Source organism: Rana temporaria, chromosome 8 (genome assembly GCF_905171775.1).
Source record: "Rana temporaria chromosome 8, aRanTem1.1, whole genome shotgun sequence".
Classification (NCBI taxonomy): Eukaryota; Metazoa; Chordata; class Amphibia; order Anura; family Ranidae; genus Rana; species Rana temporaria.
In genome coordinates, this window is record NC_053496.1 from 44,689,084 (window position 1) to 44,707,435 (window position 18,352).

The 18,352-nt window shown below is 45.7% G+C and overlaps 1 protein-coding gene across 1 annotated transcript in view; it reads right to left on the reverse strand.

The window, feature by feature from the left end:
* SORCS3 (sortilin related VPS10 domain containing receptor 3) overlaps positions 1 to 18,352 on the reverse strand; it is a 774,589-nt gene that overhangs the window by 491,150 nt on the left and 265,087 nt on the right. The window lies entirely within an intron of this gene.

Genomic DNA, 18,352 nt, shown 5'->3' on the forward strand with positions numbered 1-18,352 from the left:
TAGTGTAGCTTAAAGTATAACAAAATGCAAAACTTTTTTTTGTTTCGTTTTGGAGTGGAGAGGGATTAGAACACCTGTCAGCATGGGCATCCGCTGAAATTTTTTCAGAGGGGGGCGCTTCGGCAGCGGCGATACAGTCGCATTTTACCCTTCAACCGATAGCCCCACCCCACTGTGCCCCCTGCATCTTTCAATATCTCTTTGTCACTACTGTGTACCCCCTCTCCACAACTGCACCTCTGGACCCCTTTACATTACACAACACCCTGCATCACTGGACTCCTTAACATTACACAGCACCCTGCATCACTGGGCCCCTTTACATTACACAGCACCTCACAGCTCTGGACCCCTTTACATTACACAGCACCCCTTTCCCTTGATTGAAACACTACACTATATTGACAGTATATTTATTTCAGGTCTAAAAGAGTAACCTTTTAGAATGAAGGACAAATGGATTTGATTCCAGAAGAGGGACAGGCACTCTAAATAAGGGACAACTAGAAACTATGCCCTAGGCTGCAACTCTGTGTTGTGTTTGCTCTGCGTTTCCAGACTTGCTAAAAAAAACATCAGAAAATAGTCTAGTGTTACCTGTGGCAACAGATGTTGGAAAAAACAAAAGCACAGGCCTGGTAAACAATATCAAACGGCGCTCCCCTCCCTCTGTCCTCTGGCGCTTGTATCGTATGTCACGGAGCTGGGTCTGTGTGCAAGGTCCCGCCCCCCTAGTCCGGCTCGTGTGATAGGCGGAACACTAGAAGACTATCAGACGAGCCAAACTAGGGGGGCGGGACCTTGCACACAGACCCAGCTCCGTGACATACGATACGAGCGCCGGAGGACAGAAGGAGGGGAGCACTGCAGTCGCCGCTTAAAGCAGCCCCAGGGCCAGTTCGGCCCTGCTCCTGGCTCTCCCTGGCAATTCCAGGGGGGGCAATCGACCCTCCTTGCCCTATGGAGCGGACGCCCATGCCTGTCAGGTTTTTATTTCTATCTGTCCCCTCAGAAAGTTCAACCCTCTCTATTTGTCCTGGTCAATATTAGAAAGTGAAAGTGAGGGGAAAATCCCAACATTTTGGGTTGTCACCAAAACAAGAATATATGGGAAATCTGGCAAAAGGGGGCACTAGATCTTTTGAAAACTAGGAATTCCCTCACTTCGGAGGGATGTCCTCTCACTTCCTGTTTGGCTATGGGACAGGAAGTGATGGGAATTCTCCCCGGTCACCAAAACAAGAATATATGGGAAATCTGGCGAAAGGGGGCACTAGATCTTTTGAAAACCAGGAATTCTCTCACTTCGGAGGGATGTCCTCTTACTTCCTGTTTGGCTATGGGACAGGAAGTGATGGGAATTCTCCCCGGTGAGAAATGGTAGACAAAAAAAAAAGCAAAAAAAAAACTGACTGACCCTCCCTCACTCTAAAGTTTTGTCTTTATACTTGTAAGTCAAAACTTTTTAAAGTTTATTTTAGGACAGAGGAGTCATTTGTTTTTGTGTGTGTGTGGGGGGGGGGTTCTGCCATTTGTGTTCCATTAGGAAGATTTTCCTTCATTGCCTGTTCCAGAGTCACAACAGAAAGTGAGAAGAAATCTCTCCACAGTATGAAAAAACCCTCTAATGCCCCGTACACACGATCAGAAATTCCGCCAGCAAAAGTCTGATGTGTGCTTTTGAACGAAAATTCCGACCGTGTGTGTGTAGGCTCCATTGAACTTTTGCTGTCGGAATTTCCGCCAGCAAAAGGATTGAGAGCTGGTTCTCAAATTTTCCGATGGAAAAAATTCGGAAAATCCCATCGTCTGTAGCAGTTCCGACGCGCAAAATTCCGACGCATGCTCGGAAACAATTCGGCGCATGCTCAGAAGCACTGAACTTTATTTTCTCGGCTCGTCGTAGCGTTGTACATCACCGCGTTCTTGACGGTCAAAAGTTCAGAGAACTTTTGTGTGAACGTGTGTATGCAAGCCAAGCTTGAGCGGAATTCCGTCGGAAAAAAACATCCAAGGTTACGGGGCTTTATGCCGCGTACACACAATCATTTTTCGGCATAAAAAAAACAATGTTTTTAAAAACGTCATTTAAAATTATCGTGTGTGGGCTTCACATCATTTTTCGGCTTCTGAAAAACGACAAAAAAAAAAAATGCTGCATTTTTTAACGTTGTTTTAAAAAGTGACGTTTTTCGTGTTGTAAAAAATGATCGTGTGTGGGCAAAAACAACGTTTTAAACCCGCGCTGAACTACCGTTCATAATGGAGTAAGCACATTCATCCCGCTGTAACAGACAAAAAAGCGAGAATCGTCTTTTACTAACAAGGAATCAGCTAAAAGCAGCCCAAAGGCGAATGGAACTTCCCCTTCAGAGTGCCGTCGTACGTGTTGTACATCTTTGTTCATAATTTTTCAAAAACGATGGTGTGTGGGCAACATCGTTTTTAATCATGAAGTTGGAAAAACTTTCTTTTTTTGGACATGCTGAAAAACGTTTTTTTTTCATGCCGAAAAATGATCGTGTGTACGCGGCATAAGACATTGTTCACCTTTCTTCATCTAAAAAATAAATAGATAGAGTGAAAAAAATATATATATATATACACACACACATACACACACTTTATTAGGTACACATGTTCAATTGCTTGGTAACATAAATAGCTAATCAGCCAATCACATGGCACAAATTCAATGCATTTAGGCATCTATAAGTGGTGAAGATGACTTGCTGAAGCTCAAACTGAGCATCAGAATGGGGAAGAAAGGGATTTAAGTGACTTTGAACGTGGCATGGTTGTTGGTGCCAGACAGGCTGGTCTGAGTATTTAAAAAACTGCTGATCTACTGGGATTTTCACACACAACCATCTCTCTGGTTTACAGAGAATGGTCAGAAAAAGAGAAAATATCCAGTGAGCGGCGTTTGTGTGGATGAAAATGCCTTGTTGATGTCAGAGCAGAATGGACAGACTGGTTGGAGATGATAGAAAAGCAACTCAAATAAACTCATTACAACCAAGGTATGAAGAATACCATCTCTGAATGCACAACACATCCAACCTTGAAGCAGATGGGCTACAGCAGCAGAAGACCACACCGGGTATCACTCCTGTCAGCTAAGAACAGGAAACTGAGTCTACAATTCGCACAGGCTCACCAAAATTGGACAATAGAAGATTGGAAAAACGTTGTCTGGTCTGATGAGTCTCAATTTCAGCTCCGACATTCGGATGGAAGGGTCAGAATTTGGTGTAAACAACATGAAAGCATGGATCCATCCTGACTTGTATCAATGGTTCAGGCTGGCGGTGGTATAATGGTGTGGGGGATATTTTCTTGGCACACTTTGGGCCCCTTAGTACCAATTGAGCATCGTTTAAATTCCACTTCCTGCCTGAGTATTGTTGCTGATCATGTCCACCCCTTTATGACTACAGTGTCCCCATCTTCTGTTGGCTCCTTCCAGCAGGATAATGCACCATGTCACAAAGCTCCAATCATCTCACCACTGGTTTCTTGAACATGACAATGAGGTCACATGACTCCAATTGCCTCCACAGTCACTAGATCTCATCCAATAGAGTGCCCTTGGGATGTGCAGCCGACAAATCTGCAGCAACAGCAACTACGTGATTTCCAGCACTAACTGTAAATACACGATATTGTCAAAAGTATTGGGACACTTGCCTTTACACACACATGAACTTTTTTGGCATCCCGGTCTTCAGGGCTGGTGCAAGGATTTTTGACACCCTAGGCGAAACCTCATTTTGCCGCCCCCCCCCCTCAAAATACACACATGGCTCCGCCCCTCACTAAAAAATTTGCGGCACCTATTTCTTCAGCCGTGGTCCACAGGCTTGCACCTGTGCCTCTGGACCCGGCCCGAAGAAAAATGGTGGATGGCACTAGCTCACTTCCTCACGCCAGCCGTGGTCCACTTTGTTGCACGCCCCCCCCCCCCCACAAACACACACACACACACATTTGTTCCCCCTCTGTTCCACCCTGCACACCTGCCCCCCCAACACAAACATATCTGTTCCCCCTGCACACCTGTCCCCCCCCACACACATACCAGTACCCCCCTGCATGTCTGTCTGTCCCCCCCACACACATATCAGTACCCCCCTGCATGTCTGTCTGTCACCCCCTGCACATCTGCCCCCCCACACACATATCTGTCACCCCCCTGCATATCTGCCCCCCACACACATCTGTCCGTTCGTCCCCCACACACATATATCAGTACCCCCCTGCAATCTGTCCCCCCCCACACACATATATCAGTACCCCCCTGCAATCTGTCCCCCCCACACACATATATCAGTACCCCCCTGCAATCTGTCCCCCCCCCCACACACATACCAGTACCCCCCTGCATGTCTGTCTGTCCCCCCCCCACACACATACCAGTACCCCCCTGCATGTCTGTCTGTCCCCCCCCACACACATATCAGTACCCCTCTGCACGTCTGTCTGCCCCCCCCCCCACACATACCAGTACCCCCCTGCATGTCTGTCTGTCCCCCCCCCCCCACACACATATCAGTACCCCCCCTGCATGTCTGTCTGTCCCCCCCCACACACATATCAGTACCCCCCTGCATGTCTGTCTGTCCCCCCACACACATATCAGTACCCCCCTGCACGTCTGTCTGTCCCCCCACACACATATCAGTACCCCCCTGCAGATCTGCCCCCCCACACATACCAGTACTCCCTCTCACATCTGTCTGCCCCCCCCCACACACATATCAGTACCCCCTGCACATCTGCCCCCCCCCCCACACACACACGCACATATATCAGTACCCCCTTGCACGTCTGTCCCCCCCACAAACACATATCAGTACCCCCTGCACGTTTGCCCCCCCCCCCCCACACACATATCTGTCCCCCCCCACAAACACATATCAGTACCCCCTGCACGTCTGCCCCCCCACACACATATCTGTCCCCCCTTGCACGTCTGCCCCCCCACAAACACATATCAGTACCCCCTGCAAATCTGCCCCCCCCACACACATATCTGTCACCCCCTGCACATCTGCCCCCCACACACATACCAGCACTTCCCTGCACATGTCTGTCCCCCCCCCCCACACACATATCAGTACCCCCTGCATGTCTGTCTGTCCCCCCCCCCCACACATATACACATCAGTACCCCCTGCACGTCTGCCCCCCCCCCACACATATTAGTACCCCCTGCATTTCTGCCCCCCCCCCCCCACACACACACACATTTCAGTTCCCCCTCTGTACACAGTGCAATGCACTATTAAAAGCCAGTCAATGTTTTATTATATGTTTGTTATATTGTGACTGGGTGCAGGCTGCCTGTGCTTTCATTGTACCTGTGTCAGCGGCGGGTGATTACTCCAGGAGAGTGGCGCTGGCCTGCCTGTACTTGTACACCAGATCCCCGAGCACCCAGGAGGAGGGGGGAGCGGCAAGCCCGCCGTAGTTAAAGTACATGCAGGGCTTGTTCCATCTCATCATCCCCCACAGTCAGTACTGTATGTATCACACAGACATCACATGAAAGTGAAACTGCGGAGGGCGCCCAGGCTGGGGGGTCGGGATTTGCAGCCGGGACGAGACCTAATCTATGCCACTTGTTGTGACACACGCTGATGTCAGACTCACTCAGAGGCGAGCGGAGAACTCGAGCCACGCTGGGGGGGGGGGGAGAGGGGGGTCTGCCTAGCGGGCGGCGCTGCTTGCAGAGTCAGGGCTGAGGGCGCTGCCAGCATTTTGTGGAGGACAGTGCAGGAGACTGTAGTAATAGCGGATGGGCGCCCTAGGCGTCAGTGCGCTCTAGGCAGTCGCTTAATCCGCCTAGTGGTAGCGCCGGCCCTGCCGGTCTTAGTCTGTAGGGTTCAATATTGAGTTGGCCCACCGTTTGCAGCTATAACAGCTTCAACTCTTCTGGGAAGGAACGGCACATGTAAGTATTTAAAATACTTTATTTTTCTGTGTTTTTACCTGCATTTGCAAGTTGATGACAGGGTTTCTTTAAAAAAATATATATATATATATATATATATATATATATATATATATATATACTGCCAATAAACTAAGTACCTGTAAACATTTCATGCATCCCTACAGTGCTCAGTGCTCCTCCCGCCGACTTCTCCTGACTGCCTTTAAACACTTTGTGAAGGACAGTAACTCAATGCCAGTTGGGTTTCTCGGCTCCACACCCCGTGCTGTCATTTCAAAGTCTCCGCACACTTTAATAAAATCGACAAACTTCTGCTGAAGGAAAAATCTAGTAAGTTTGCCTCTAGCTACCATGCCAGCTCACACTGCTAATCCTTACAGTGGGCGTTCTCCGAATTTAATAACGAGCCTGTAGGCCATTATGAAAGAACTGCAAAGATCTCATGCCGCGTACACATGATCATTTTTAGGGTTGTAAAAAATGACGTTTTTTTTAATGACATTAAAAATGATCGTGTTTTTGGCTTCAGAGCATTTTTCGGGTTCTGAAAAACGGGCAAATCTTTTTTCGAACATGCTCTATTTTTTAACAACGTTTTTAACGTTGTCGTTTTTCGGGTTGTAAAAAATGATCGTGTGTGGGCTTTAACGATGTGAAAAATCTGCGCATGCTCAGAAGCAAGTTATGAGACGGGAGCGCTCGTTCTGGTAAAACTAGCGTTCGTAATGGAGTGAGCACATTCATCACGCTGTAACAGACAGAAAAGCGTGAATCGTCTTTTACTAACACGAAATCAGCTAAAGCTGCCCAAAGGGTGGTGTCATCCGAATGGAACTTCCCTTTTATAGTGCCGGCGTACGTGTTGTACGTCACCGCGCTTTGCTAGAGTATTTTTTTCCACGATTGTGTGTAGGCAACGCCGTTTTAATGATCGGGTTGAAAAAAACTTTGGCCTGGATTCAAGAAGCAATTGCGCCTGTGTAACCATAGGTTACACAGCACAATTGCTTACTTGCCCCGGCGTAACGAATGCTCCTGATTCAGGAACCTCGTTACGCCGACTGCAGCCTAAGATATGCGCGGCATAAGGCTCTTATGCCCGCATATCTTAGGCTGCATTCTTGCGATGGCCGCTAGGTGGCGTTCCCGTTGTGCTCAGCGTATAGTATGCAAATTGCATACTAACACCGATTCACAACGTTGCGCGAGCCCTGCGTACGCAATTTACGTCGTTTCCGTACGGCGGTTTTTGCGTAAGGCTGCCCCTGCTATTAGCAGGGGCAGCCAATGTTACGTATACCCGTCGTTCCCGCGTCACGAAATTTTAAATTTACGTAGTTTGCGTAAGTGAATCGTGAATGGCGCTGGACGCCATTCACTTTCACTTTGAAGCAAATGACGTCCTTGCGACGTCATTTGCCGCAATGCACGTCGGGAAAGTTTCCCGACGGAGCATGCGCTCTACGATCGGCGCGGGAACGCGCCTAATTTAAATGATTCCCGCCCCCTACGGGATCATTTAAATTGCGCACGCTTACGCCGGGCATTTTGCCGGCGCACCCGCGCAATTTACGGAGCTTCTGCTCCGTGAATCGAGGGCAGCGCAAAACAATTGCGGGGGCGCAGGGCAAAAACGTTGCCCTGCGCCTCCGTAAAAAAAACGCAATTGTTACTGAATCCGGGCATTTGTTTTTTCTAGACCCTTAAAAATGTGTTTTTTTTACAACCTGAAAAATGATCATGTGTACGCGGCATCAAAATAGGAAAGTGCCAGTTTGAGCTGCAGGTTGTCATTGAAGCTCGTAAATGTTTTGTAAAGTTCAATGTCCACACTTTGCACTTCTTTTTCTAAGGTTTATTTGCTGAACTTGGTAAAAGAATAAAATAAGCGATTGAAGAGGTGGAAGGGTAACAGGTAGATAGGTTCAGGCGCTAAATTTCAATTGGGAAACACTCCTGCTTCCAGTAACACAGTTCTCGTCGCCACTCTAGCCAGAGTGGGTTTTGCGCACCCGGATAGGTTTCTCTCACTAGCCTAGCAGCCGGAATGGCGCACGGAATATAGTACAGTCTCTGCCACAGACGGAGATACTTTTGGTCCAGAATCCCTGTAGCACAGGATTCGGCACCCGGACCTCTCCAGATTGGTTTCTTGCAAAACTTAGGACTGACAGGCGATCATCATCAAGCCTTTAAGTAATGGTGCGTCCTTTGATGAAGTTCAAGGCCTCTCCTAAGATACCAGCCTCTTGCTCGGTGCTCTCCAAGAAAAGTTCTTCATCAAGCGGCTTCCTCCCTCAGGACAGACAGCACAGGATCACCCTGCAAGCACAGACCCAGTCTGACTACTTGGCCTACTTGAACGGATCACAACCCCGGACCAACGTGGTCCTGGATTTAGGATTACAGGAACACGCACCCCCAGCCAGGAGGGCCACACACGGGGGGTGGTGGGATGACAGACCAGCGACCGACGACCTCGTTCCAATGATGTCTGTCCCTTAAGTATCCCTCCCCAGCATGCACAGCTGGGACAATCAACCCCCACTGATTGGTTGCCGAGGGGGATCACCCAACATCACCTTGACCTAGCTGCCGCCACCCTTGGCCTGGGGTGGTAACAACACCCCAGGCAAACAATAGTGGTCACTCACAGCACAGCCATGGCTGGAACAGAGGCCAAATTTGTTCAAAATCATACATGCCTGAGTCAACTAACTCTCATGCCGCGTACAGACGGTCGTTTTTTGTGATGAAAAAAAACAACCTTTTTAAAAGCGTCATTTAAAATGAGCGTGTGTGGGGAAAACGTTGTTTTATGTCTTCTAAAAACCACAAAAAAAAATTGGAGCATGCTTCAATTTTTTGTGTCGTTTTTCAAAATGTCGTTTTTTGTATCATTTAAAATGATAGTGTGTGGGGAAAACAACGTTTAAAACAACGTTTTTAAACCCGCGCATGCTCAGAAGCAAGTTATGACGCAAACTTGAATAGAACAAAGTGCCGTCGTACGTGCTGAACGTAACCGCGCTTTGCTACAGCATTTTCAAAAAACGATGGTGTGTAGCCAACATCGTTTTTTAAAATGAAGTTTGAAAAACGTGGTTTTATTTCATCACAAAAAACGACCGTCTGTATGCGGCATTAGACTTCCCCCCTAAATTTAATGCAGCGCCAGCTCAAAAGGAGCAAGCCGCTACAGGTATATTTAGGAAAGTATCCAGGCCTTTCTTAACCACTTAAGCCCCGGACCATTTTGTTGCTAAATGACAAGGCCACTTTTTGCGATTCGGCACTGCGCCGCTTTAACTGACAATTGTGCGGTCTTGCGACATGGCTCCCAAACAAACTTGAACGTCCTTTCCCACAAATAGAGCTTTCTTTTGGTGATATTTGATCACAAAAATAGAGCGATAATTTTTTAAAAATTCAATATTTTTGACTTTTTGCGATAATAAATATCCCCCAAAAATATATAATTTTTTTCCCTCAGTTTAGGCCGATACGTATTCTTCTACATATTTTTGGTAAAAAAAATTAAAATCGCAATAAGGGTTGATTGATCAGTTTGCGCAAAAGTTATAGCGACTACAAAATAGGGGATAGTTTTATAGCATTTTTATCAATATTTTTTTTTCAGGGTAGGGCTTATATTGCAGCCCTCCTGGAAAATAACGCTAGGTCTTATTTTTGGGGTAGGTCTTACTTTCGGGGGGAACATGGTAGCTGAGCTCCTCCATGCCTCTTATGAGTTTGGTTGCCCTTCTTTGCACTTTCTCCATTTCCCCGATATCCTTTTTGAGAACTGGATCCCAAAACTGAACTGCATATTCCAGATGAGGTCTTGATTTGAACAGGGGCAAAATTATATATCTCTCTGGAGTCCATACCTTTCTTAATACAAGAAAGGACTTTGCTTGCTTTGAAAACCGCAGCTTGGCATTGCATGCTCTTATTGAGCGTATGATCTACCAAAACCCCCAGATCCTTCTCCACTACGGATCCCCCCAGTTGTACTCCCCTAGTATGTATGATGCATATTCTTAGCCCCCAAGGGGCAGATCCACAAAGCGAGTACGCCGGCGTATCTACTGATACGCCGGCGTACTTTCAAATTTCCCGCGTCGTATCTTTGTTTTGAATCCTCAAAACAAGATACGACGGCATCTGGGTTAGATCCGACAGGTGTACGGCTTTATACGCCTTCGGATCCAAGATGCATTTTTTCGGCGTTCACGTTGTATACCGCATCGAGTATGCAAATTAGCTATTTCCGACGATCCACGAACGTACGAGCGGCCGTCGCATTCTTTTACGTTGTCTCTAGTCCTTTTTTTCCAGTGTATAGTAAAAGCTGCTGTTTTGTGGCGTATAGTTAAACCTGCTATGTTAAGTATGGCCGTCATTCCCACGTTTAATTTGAATTTTTTTTTTCGTTTGCGTAAGTCGTCCGTGAATCGCGGGATGGACGTAATTTACATCCAAGTCTAAACAATGACGTCCTTGCAACGTCATTTTGCGCAATGCAAGGCGGGAAATTTAGGGACGGCGCATGTGCAGTTCGTTCGGCATGGGGACGCGCTTCATTTAAATGAAACACGCCCCCTACCCGCCCAACTTGAATTACGCGTCGTTACGCCGCTTGAGATACACTACACCGCCGTAACTTACGCCGCTAAATCTTTATGGATTCGAACCAAAGCCAGGTAAGGTACGGCAGTGTAGCGCATCTCAGATACGATGCGCCGGGGCAGATCCTTGTGGATCTGCCCCCAAGTGTATAACTTTACATTTATCAACATTAAACCTCATCTGCCACTTAATGCTTTCCATCTTGACCTTCAACATAGGCTCTTGCTACCCGTTAAACAAAAACAAAAAAAAACTGCTTGAAGCTGTCTACATGGTTAAGGTAAGGCTGCAATCATATACATATCTATTTCCTTTTACAGTTGTAGAATGAACATACAGATCTGCAAGTAGTGGACAGGAAAGAGTTATTTATACAACAAGGAATATTGAGAAGAAGCTGAACCCCCTGTGTTGCAGACACTGTTGGGTTTGTGATAATGAGGAAGGTTTTGAAGGTGGAGCTTTAAGTTCTTTATTTCTGCTACTCACAATAGATCAGCCGTAAAATTCCTTTACAGATACTTGAAAGGTGAAGATTTCTGAAGTTCAGTGCATGAAGCGTTAGTAGGAGAGAATGTTGTAATTGGCCGGGACTGGATGTACAGCGGAAACAGAGGTTCGTTTAGTCCCTGTACACAGCTCTTTGTAAATGCCGGTAAAGGTATGCCAGTTAGACTTCATAACTGCCGTAGCTTTGATGTGCCGGGAAGTTAAATATAACAAAATGACCCCTCCTGCACTTTATTATACAGTTCTAAAATGGCATTTAAAGGGAAACTGCACATTTTCAGCAAGCATGTTGACGGCAGTTTCGTTTTTCTTGATTGGCTTTCCAAAATTGCATTGTTGCATTTCAGAAACAGAAAAGAGTGACTTCAGAAAAACAGTTTTAGTTTTTTACAGTTTCTGGTTAGCTGGAGCTAATATCATGGGATGATTAACCACTTAGAGCGGGAGTTCACCCTAAAAAAAAAATTTAAGATTAGATTCATGCTCATTTTGTCAAGGGGAATCGGGTAGTTTTTTTAAAAACGAAGCCGTACTTACCGTTTTAGAGAGCGATCTTCTCCGCCGCTTCCGGGTATGGTCTTCGAGACTGGGCGTTCCTTCTTGATTGACAGGCTTCCGATGGTCGCATCTATCGCGTCACGAGTAGCCGAAAGAAGCCGAACGTCGGTGCGGCTCTATACGGCGCCTGCGCACCAACGTTCGGCTACTTTCGGAAAATCGTGACGCGATAGATGCGACCGTCGGAAGCCTATCGGAAGACTGTCAATCAAGAAGGAACGCCCAGTCCCGCAGCCCATACCCGGAAAGCGGCGGAGAAGATGTATCTCTAAAACGGTAAGTACGGCTTTGATTAAAAAAAAAACTACCCGATTCCCCTTGACAAAATGAGCATGAATCTAATCTTAAAAATGTTCATTTCCGGGTGAACCTTCACTTTAAGCCATCGTAACTATGCGCCTGATTCATAGAATCAGGTTACGCATAGATCTCCCAAAGATCCGACAGGTGTAATTGACTTACACCGTCGGATCTTAGGCTGCAATTCTAGGCCGGCCGCTAGGTGGCGATTCCATTGCGGTCGGCGTAGAATATGCAAATGACTAGTTACGCCGATTCACGAACGTCCGCTTTGCCCGTCGCTGTAAATTTACGTCGTTTCCGTAGAGATACGCGGCGTAAAACTAAACCTGCCCTCTAGGTGGTCTAGCCAATGTTAAGTATGGCCGTCGTTCCCGTGTCAAAATTTGAAATTTCACGTCGTTTGCGTAAGTCGTCCGTGAATGGCGCTGGACGCCATTTACGTTAACGTCGAAACCAATGACGTCCTTGCGACATCATTTAGCGCAATGCACGTCGGGTAATTTTAGGGACGGAGCATGCGCAGTACGTTCGGCGCGGGAACGCGCCTAATTTAAATGGTCCCCGCCCCATTTCAATTAGGCGGGCTTGCGCCGGGGGGATTTACGCTACGCCGCCGCAAGTTTACAGGCAAGTGCTTTGTGAATCAAGCACTTACGCTGAAAACTTGCGGCGGTATAACGTAAATGGGATACGTTACGCCGCCGCAGCGTAGCCCAATTCTATGTGAATCTGGCCCCTAGATTATACCACGAGAGCCAATCTCAGGCTGTAATCTGTGGGAGTAATGAGTCTGCAGTCCCAACTACACCACAACACATCTACCCCCACATTTCACTCTCCTGTCTTGGACAGGTTGGGTGAATATAATTACTTGTAGGAAAACATTTGCCTCTTCATCTGTCAAAGTTTTTCTGCTCCAATTAGAGAAAAGGTTCACATTCTTGGTCATGCAGACTCTGCATTTTCATAGTTTGTGAACAGAATGCCAGGTTTGCCCCCACGCCTATTTTTTTTTTTTTTAACCTGGGGTTGCCTTAAAATCCATACCAGACCCTATTCAAGGATAAGGGTCTGGTATTATTAGGCAGAAAGAGGATTCAAGAATTACCCCATGCTTCTCCATCACTCAAGCATGTTATTTAAATGAATTGTGCATTTTTAGATGTTTTCACTGGTTTCTCATGGCAGCTCCCAGCTCCCCATGGCTTTTATTTAACAATCACTCGCCTATCAGCTTTAAAATGTAGACAACTAGTTTTCAAGATCCACTTCCCATTGACTTCATTAGGGTTTGCATTTGTTTTTATATTAATCCCTTCTTACCTGGTCTGCAGGGGAGAGATGAACTGACAAACTTACCAACCCAGCAAATGCAGTACTGTTCCAATGTAATGCGCCAAAAGCAGATGTACTTTTAGGTCCTGTGCCACCATCTTGTTTGTGACATCATCTGGAGGCCACCTGTCTCTTCTGGGTCCTAGCATGTGCAGTGGGATTATACAACAGTTCCAATGCCTCCTGAAACCCTTTTGGGCATCTCAGGAGGCTTTGGGTGGGGGAAGACATCACCTAGGCCCTTGAAAAAGTACCCCCCCCCCCATAAATAGTTTTTGTGATATTTGCTGGAATGGGGAAAGGAGAGGCCAGATTAGTGGAACACAAAAAGTGAACTGCTTTAAACTGTATGATTTGCCGTTATTTGGATGTGTTCATTGAACTTACCCTCTAGTCCAGGGGTCTCCAAACTATGGCCCACCAGTTCAGGAACTACAATTCTCATCATGCCTAGCCATGTCTGTGAATGTCAGGGTTTTACAATGCCTCATGGGATGTATAGTTCCGCATGCCGTAGCTTGGAGATCCCTGCTCTAACCAAAGCAGATAACCCATTACTAGTTCCAGTTCAGCAGATATAATTGCCCTTTTTTTTAACACATATGAGGCACTTTTCTATGAAAATACAGTAAAACCTCGGATTACGAGCATAATCCGTTCCAGGAGAATGCTTGAAATCCAAAGTACTCGCATATCAAAGCAAGTTTCCCCATTGAAGTCAATGAAAATGAAAATAATTAGTTCCGCATTGACTTCAATGGCATGGGGGGGGGGGGGGGTTGCTGGAAATGGCCGGAAAGGCCAGAGAACACCTTGGCTGACCTTGTAAAGACTCTGTTGCCAAGGTTTGCCGAGGTCAGCCAAGCTTTCCTCTGGACTTTCTGCACATTTTTGAACGGCGTTGATCGGCTGCGAAAATGATCATTAACCACGTTACTCACAATCCGAGGTTCCACTGTACATACGTTTTGGGTCTCCATTTTTCAAGTATGCCAGTTATCCATTGGATCTGTTTTCATTGAAGCAGAAAACAGCTATGGGTTTCCAAAACCCAGAAAAGGAGTGCAAATTTCGTTACACCACTTCTTTATAAATAGGTATTATACAGATGGCCCAATCAAAGCTACTATATCTTTCCTGAAGAAGGCACAGCCAACAAATTTGCTTTTTTGTGGCAAAAATGCCACTGTGGGCGCATAGCTGTACATCTCCTCCTGTAATTCTTCTTCTCACTAGCAAATCAATTAATATTTGGATGTAACACTTCTTCTCGCCACCGAATCGCAGCTAATCCAGCAAACACTAATGAGCTCTCGGAAAAAGTGTTAAACTAACAAGGGGGCTTGTCAAAACGAGGGAGCTGAGCAAAAAAGACTTGCAACGTCGCCCATCACACGGACCGGTCTTCACGCCCCTGTAATCCCGCTTGCCTGGACTGTAATTAATGACAGAATTAAACATTCATTAAAGCTGATTGCAAGAAGTCAAATGCTTTTGCTGAGCGGTGGGTTACATCCCTTGGTTGGGGGGGAGTAGATCGAGGGATACCAGGAGGTGTCAACACAAAACAGTCGAAGGAATATCAAAGCCAATGTGGGATTTGAGTGTAAATCATAATGACAGTTTGTCACTTTGTTGCCAGGAATCTGTTATTTTATTTTTAATGTTATGTGAATATAAACCAATAATTTGTATAACACCAAGTATGCCTACAAGTAACTGTTCACAGACTAACAAGAATCAAGTACAGTACTGGATTTGTCAGCAGAGACCCTTAGCTAGATTCAGTAAGAGTTAGGCTGGCGTATCAGTAGATATGCCGACCTAACTCGGAATCTGCGCCGACCTAAGTTTAAGTGTATTCTCAAACTGAGATACACTTAAACATATCTAAGATACGACGGCTTGTGCCGTCCTATCTTAGGGTGCAATATTTAGGCTGGCCGCTAGGTGGCGCTCCCATTGCGTTTGGCGTAGAATATGTAAATCACTAGATACGCCTATTCACGAACGTACGTCCGCCCGTTGCAGTAAAGATGCGCCATTTCCGTAAGAGATAGGCCGCCTAAAGATAAACATGCCCCCTAGGTGGCGTAGCCAATGTTAAGTATGGCCGTCGTTCCCACGTCGAAATTTGAACATTTGACGTCGTTTGCGTAAGTCGTCCGTGAATAGGGCTGGACGTAATTTACGTCCACGTCGAAACCAATACATCCTTGCGGCGTACTTTGCCGCAATGCACACTGGGATATGTACACGGACTGCGCATGCGCCGTTCGTAAAAAACGTCAATCACGTCAGGTCACCCTCCATTAACATAAAACGCGCCCCCTCAGCATAATTTGAATTAGGCGCGCTTACGCCCGCCGCATTTACGCTACGCCGCCGTAACTTAGCAGGCAAGTACTTTGTGAATACAGTACTTGCCTAGCTAACTTACGGCGGCGTAGTGTAAATACGATACGCTACGCCACCGCAAAGATGCGGCGGGATACTTGAATCCAGCTACCTGTCTTGGTATGTTTGGTCTTGGTTCTGATGGAGTGCAAGTCCTGCAGCTCAGCATTAAAAAGAGTCCTCTATGCTCTAATCCATCACCCATTTTATCTATAATAGTTAAACCTAAATTGCCGGCTTTCCCTTCAGTCTTGCACAATTTTACAATTCTAAAATTATTTACTCTGATTTGAATGCACACAGTGAGCATCTCACGTTGTGCATTGGAAGCTTCAATAGGTTATCATCTAAGCCTTTACTGACCAGCCTGACTGTCCCTGGATTTTAGTTATTTTAATAATGAAAGCTCAGCAACACATGTGGCTGATACCTAGGGTGGTCTGCGTGAGTAGTGCTCACTCCCACATACAGTTGTGCTCATAAGTTTACATACCCTGACAGAATTTATGATTTTTTGGCCATTTTTTCAGAGAATATAGATAACAAAAACTTTTATTTCACTCATGATTAGTGTTTGGCTGAAGCCATTTATTATCAAATAACTGTGTTTACTGTTTTTAAATCATAATGACAACAGAAACGAATCAAATGACCCTGATCAAAAGTGTACATACCCTGGTGATTTTGGCCTAATAACATGCACACAAGTTGACACAAAGGGGTTTGAATGGCTATTAAAGGAAACCATCCTCATCTGAGATCTGTTTGCTTGTAATAAGTGTGTGTGTATAAAAGGTGAATGAGTTTCTGGACTCCTGACAGACCCTTGCATCTTTCATCCAGTGCTGCACTGACGTTTCTGGATTCTGAGTCATAGGGAAAGCAAAATAATTGTGAAAAGGTAGTTGAACTGTATAAAACAGGAAAGAGATATAAAAAGATATCCAATGAATTGTGAATGCCAATCAGCAGTGTTCACACTCTAATCAAGAAGTGAAAAATGAGGGGTTCTGTTGAAACCAAACCACGGTCAGGTAGACCAACTAAAATTTCAGCCACAACTACCAGGAAAATTGTTCGGGATGCAAAGAAAAACCCACAAATAACTTCAGGGGAAATACAGGACTCTCTGAATACATGTGGTGTGGCTGTTTCAAGATGCACAATAAGGAGGAAGAAAGATGGGCTGCATGGTCTAATCACCAGAAGGAAGCGATTACTACGCAAATGTCACAAAGTATCCCGCTTACAATACTCCAAAAAGCACAGCCTTCTGGCACAAATTCATTCGGAGTGATGAGACCAATATTGAGCTTTTTGGCCACAACCATAAATTCATTATTTGGAGAGGAGTCAACAAGGCCTATGATGAAAGGTACACCATCCCTACTGTGAAACATACAGATGAATCGCTGATGTTTTGGGATGTGTGAGCTACAAAGGCACAGGAAATTTGGTAAAAATTGATGGTAAGATGAATGCAGTATGTTATCAAAAAAATACTGGAGGAACATTTGCATTCATCAGCCAGGAAGCTGCACATGAGACATACTTTGGACATTCCAACATGACAATGATCCAAAACACAAGGCCAAGATGACCTGTCATTGGCTACAGCAGAATAAAGTGATGGTTCTGGAGTGGCCATCTCAGTCTCCTGACTTCAATATCATTGAGCCACTCTGGGGATTTACAGGAACTGGAGGTTTTTTGCCAAGAGGAATGGGCAGCTTTACCATCTGAGAAGATAAAGAGCCTCACCCACAAATACCACAAAAGACTTCAAGCTGTCATTGATGTTAAAGGGGGCAATACACGGTATCAAGAACTGGGGTATGTAAACTTTGGGGTAATTTGGGTAGTTTCTGTTGTCATTATAATCAGGGGTCAAGTCCTGGGGAAATAAGTGTGGGAACTCCCAACCAAGATCCACTCCCCCACCAAAAAAAAAAATGATACGCTCATATGCATAATTACTAAACTGCATGTTTTTTTTCTTCGATACACTGTACCTTAATATTTCTTTGTTACTTACAGAAGCAAGTTCTTTCTAAATCCCGCGATTACTCACGGCAGACCTCCACAATGTCTCCTGGGAACAATGACAAAAGCTCCCAGGAGACATTGCGGCATCGAGGAAGTGACGGAATACCCGCACACTTCCCGATGAATCTATATACAGGAAGCGGCCAGTAACATAAAGGATTACTAAGGTTCGCCTGCCCCTGACAGTGACTCGAGCTGGGCATCACCGCTTAGTGAAGGATTGGCTCGGGCGGCTCGGCTGCTCTAGAACTGCAAAGGGAACTGAGTTCCTGCTGTGAAAAAAGTGCAGGAACTCCGTTCCCACGCGTTCCCGCAGGACTTGAGCCCTGATTATAATTTGAAAAGAGTAAAACATAGTTGATTGATAATAAATGGCTTCAGCCAAACACTAACCATGAACGAAAGAAAAGTTTTTGTGTTATAATTCATATTCTCTGAAAAATGGCCAAAAAATAATAAATTCTGCCAGGGTATGTAAACTTATGAGCACAACTGTATGTGCAAAAGCAGCCAGGCACACAGCAAAATGCAATCCTCTGGCTCAATGAAAAGTATAGGGGTTGTCTTTTTCTGTATTTATTGCCAAGTAACTTGAATAAGGCTTGGGGAACA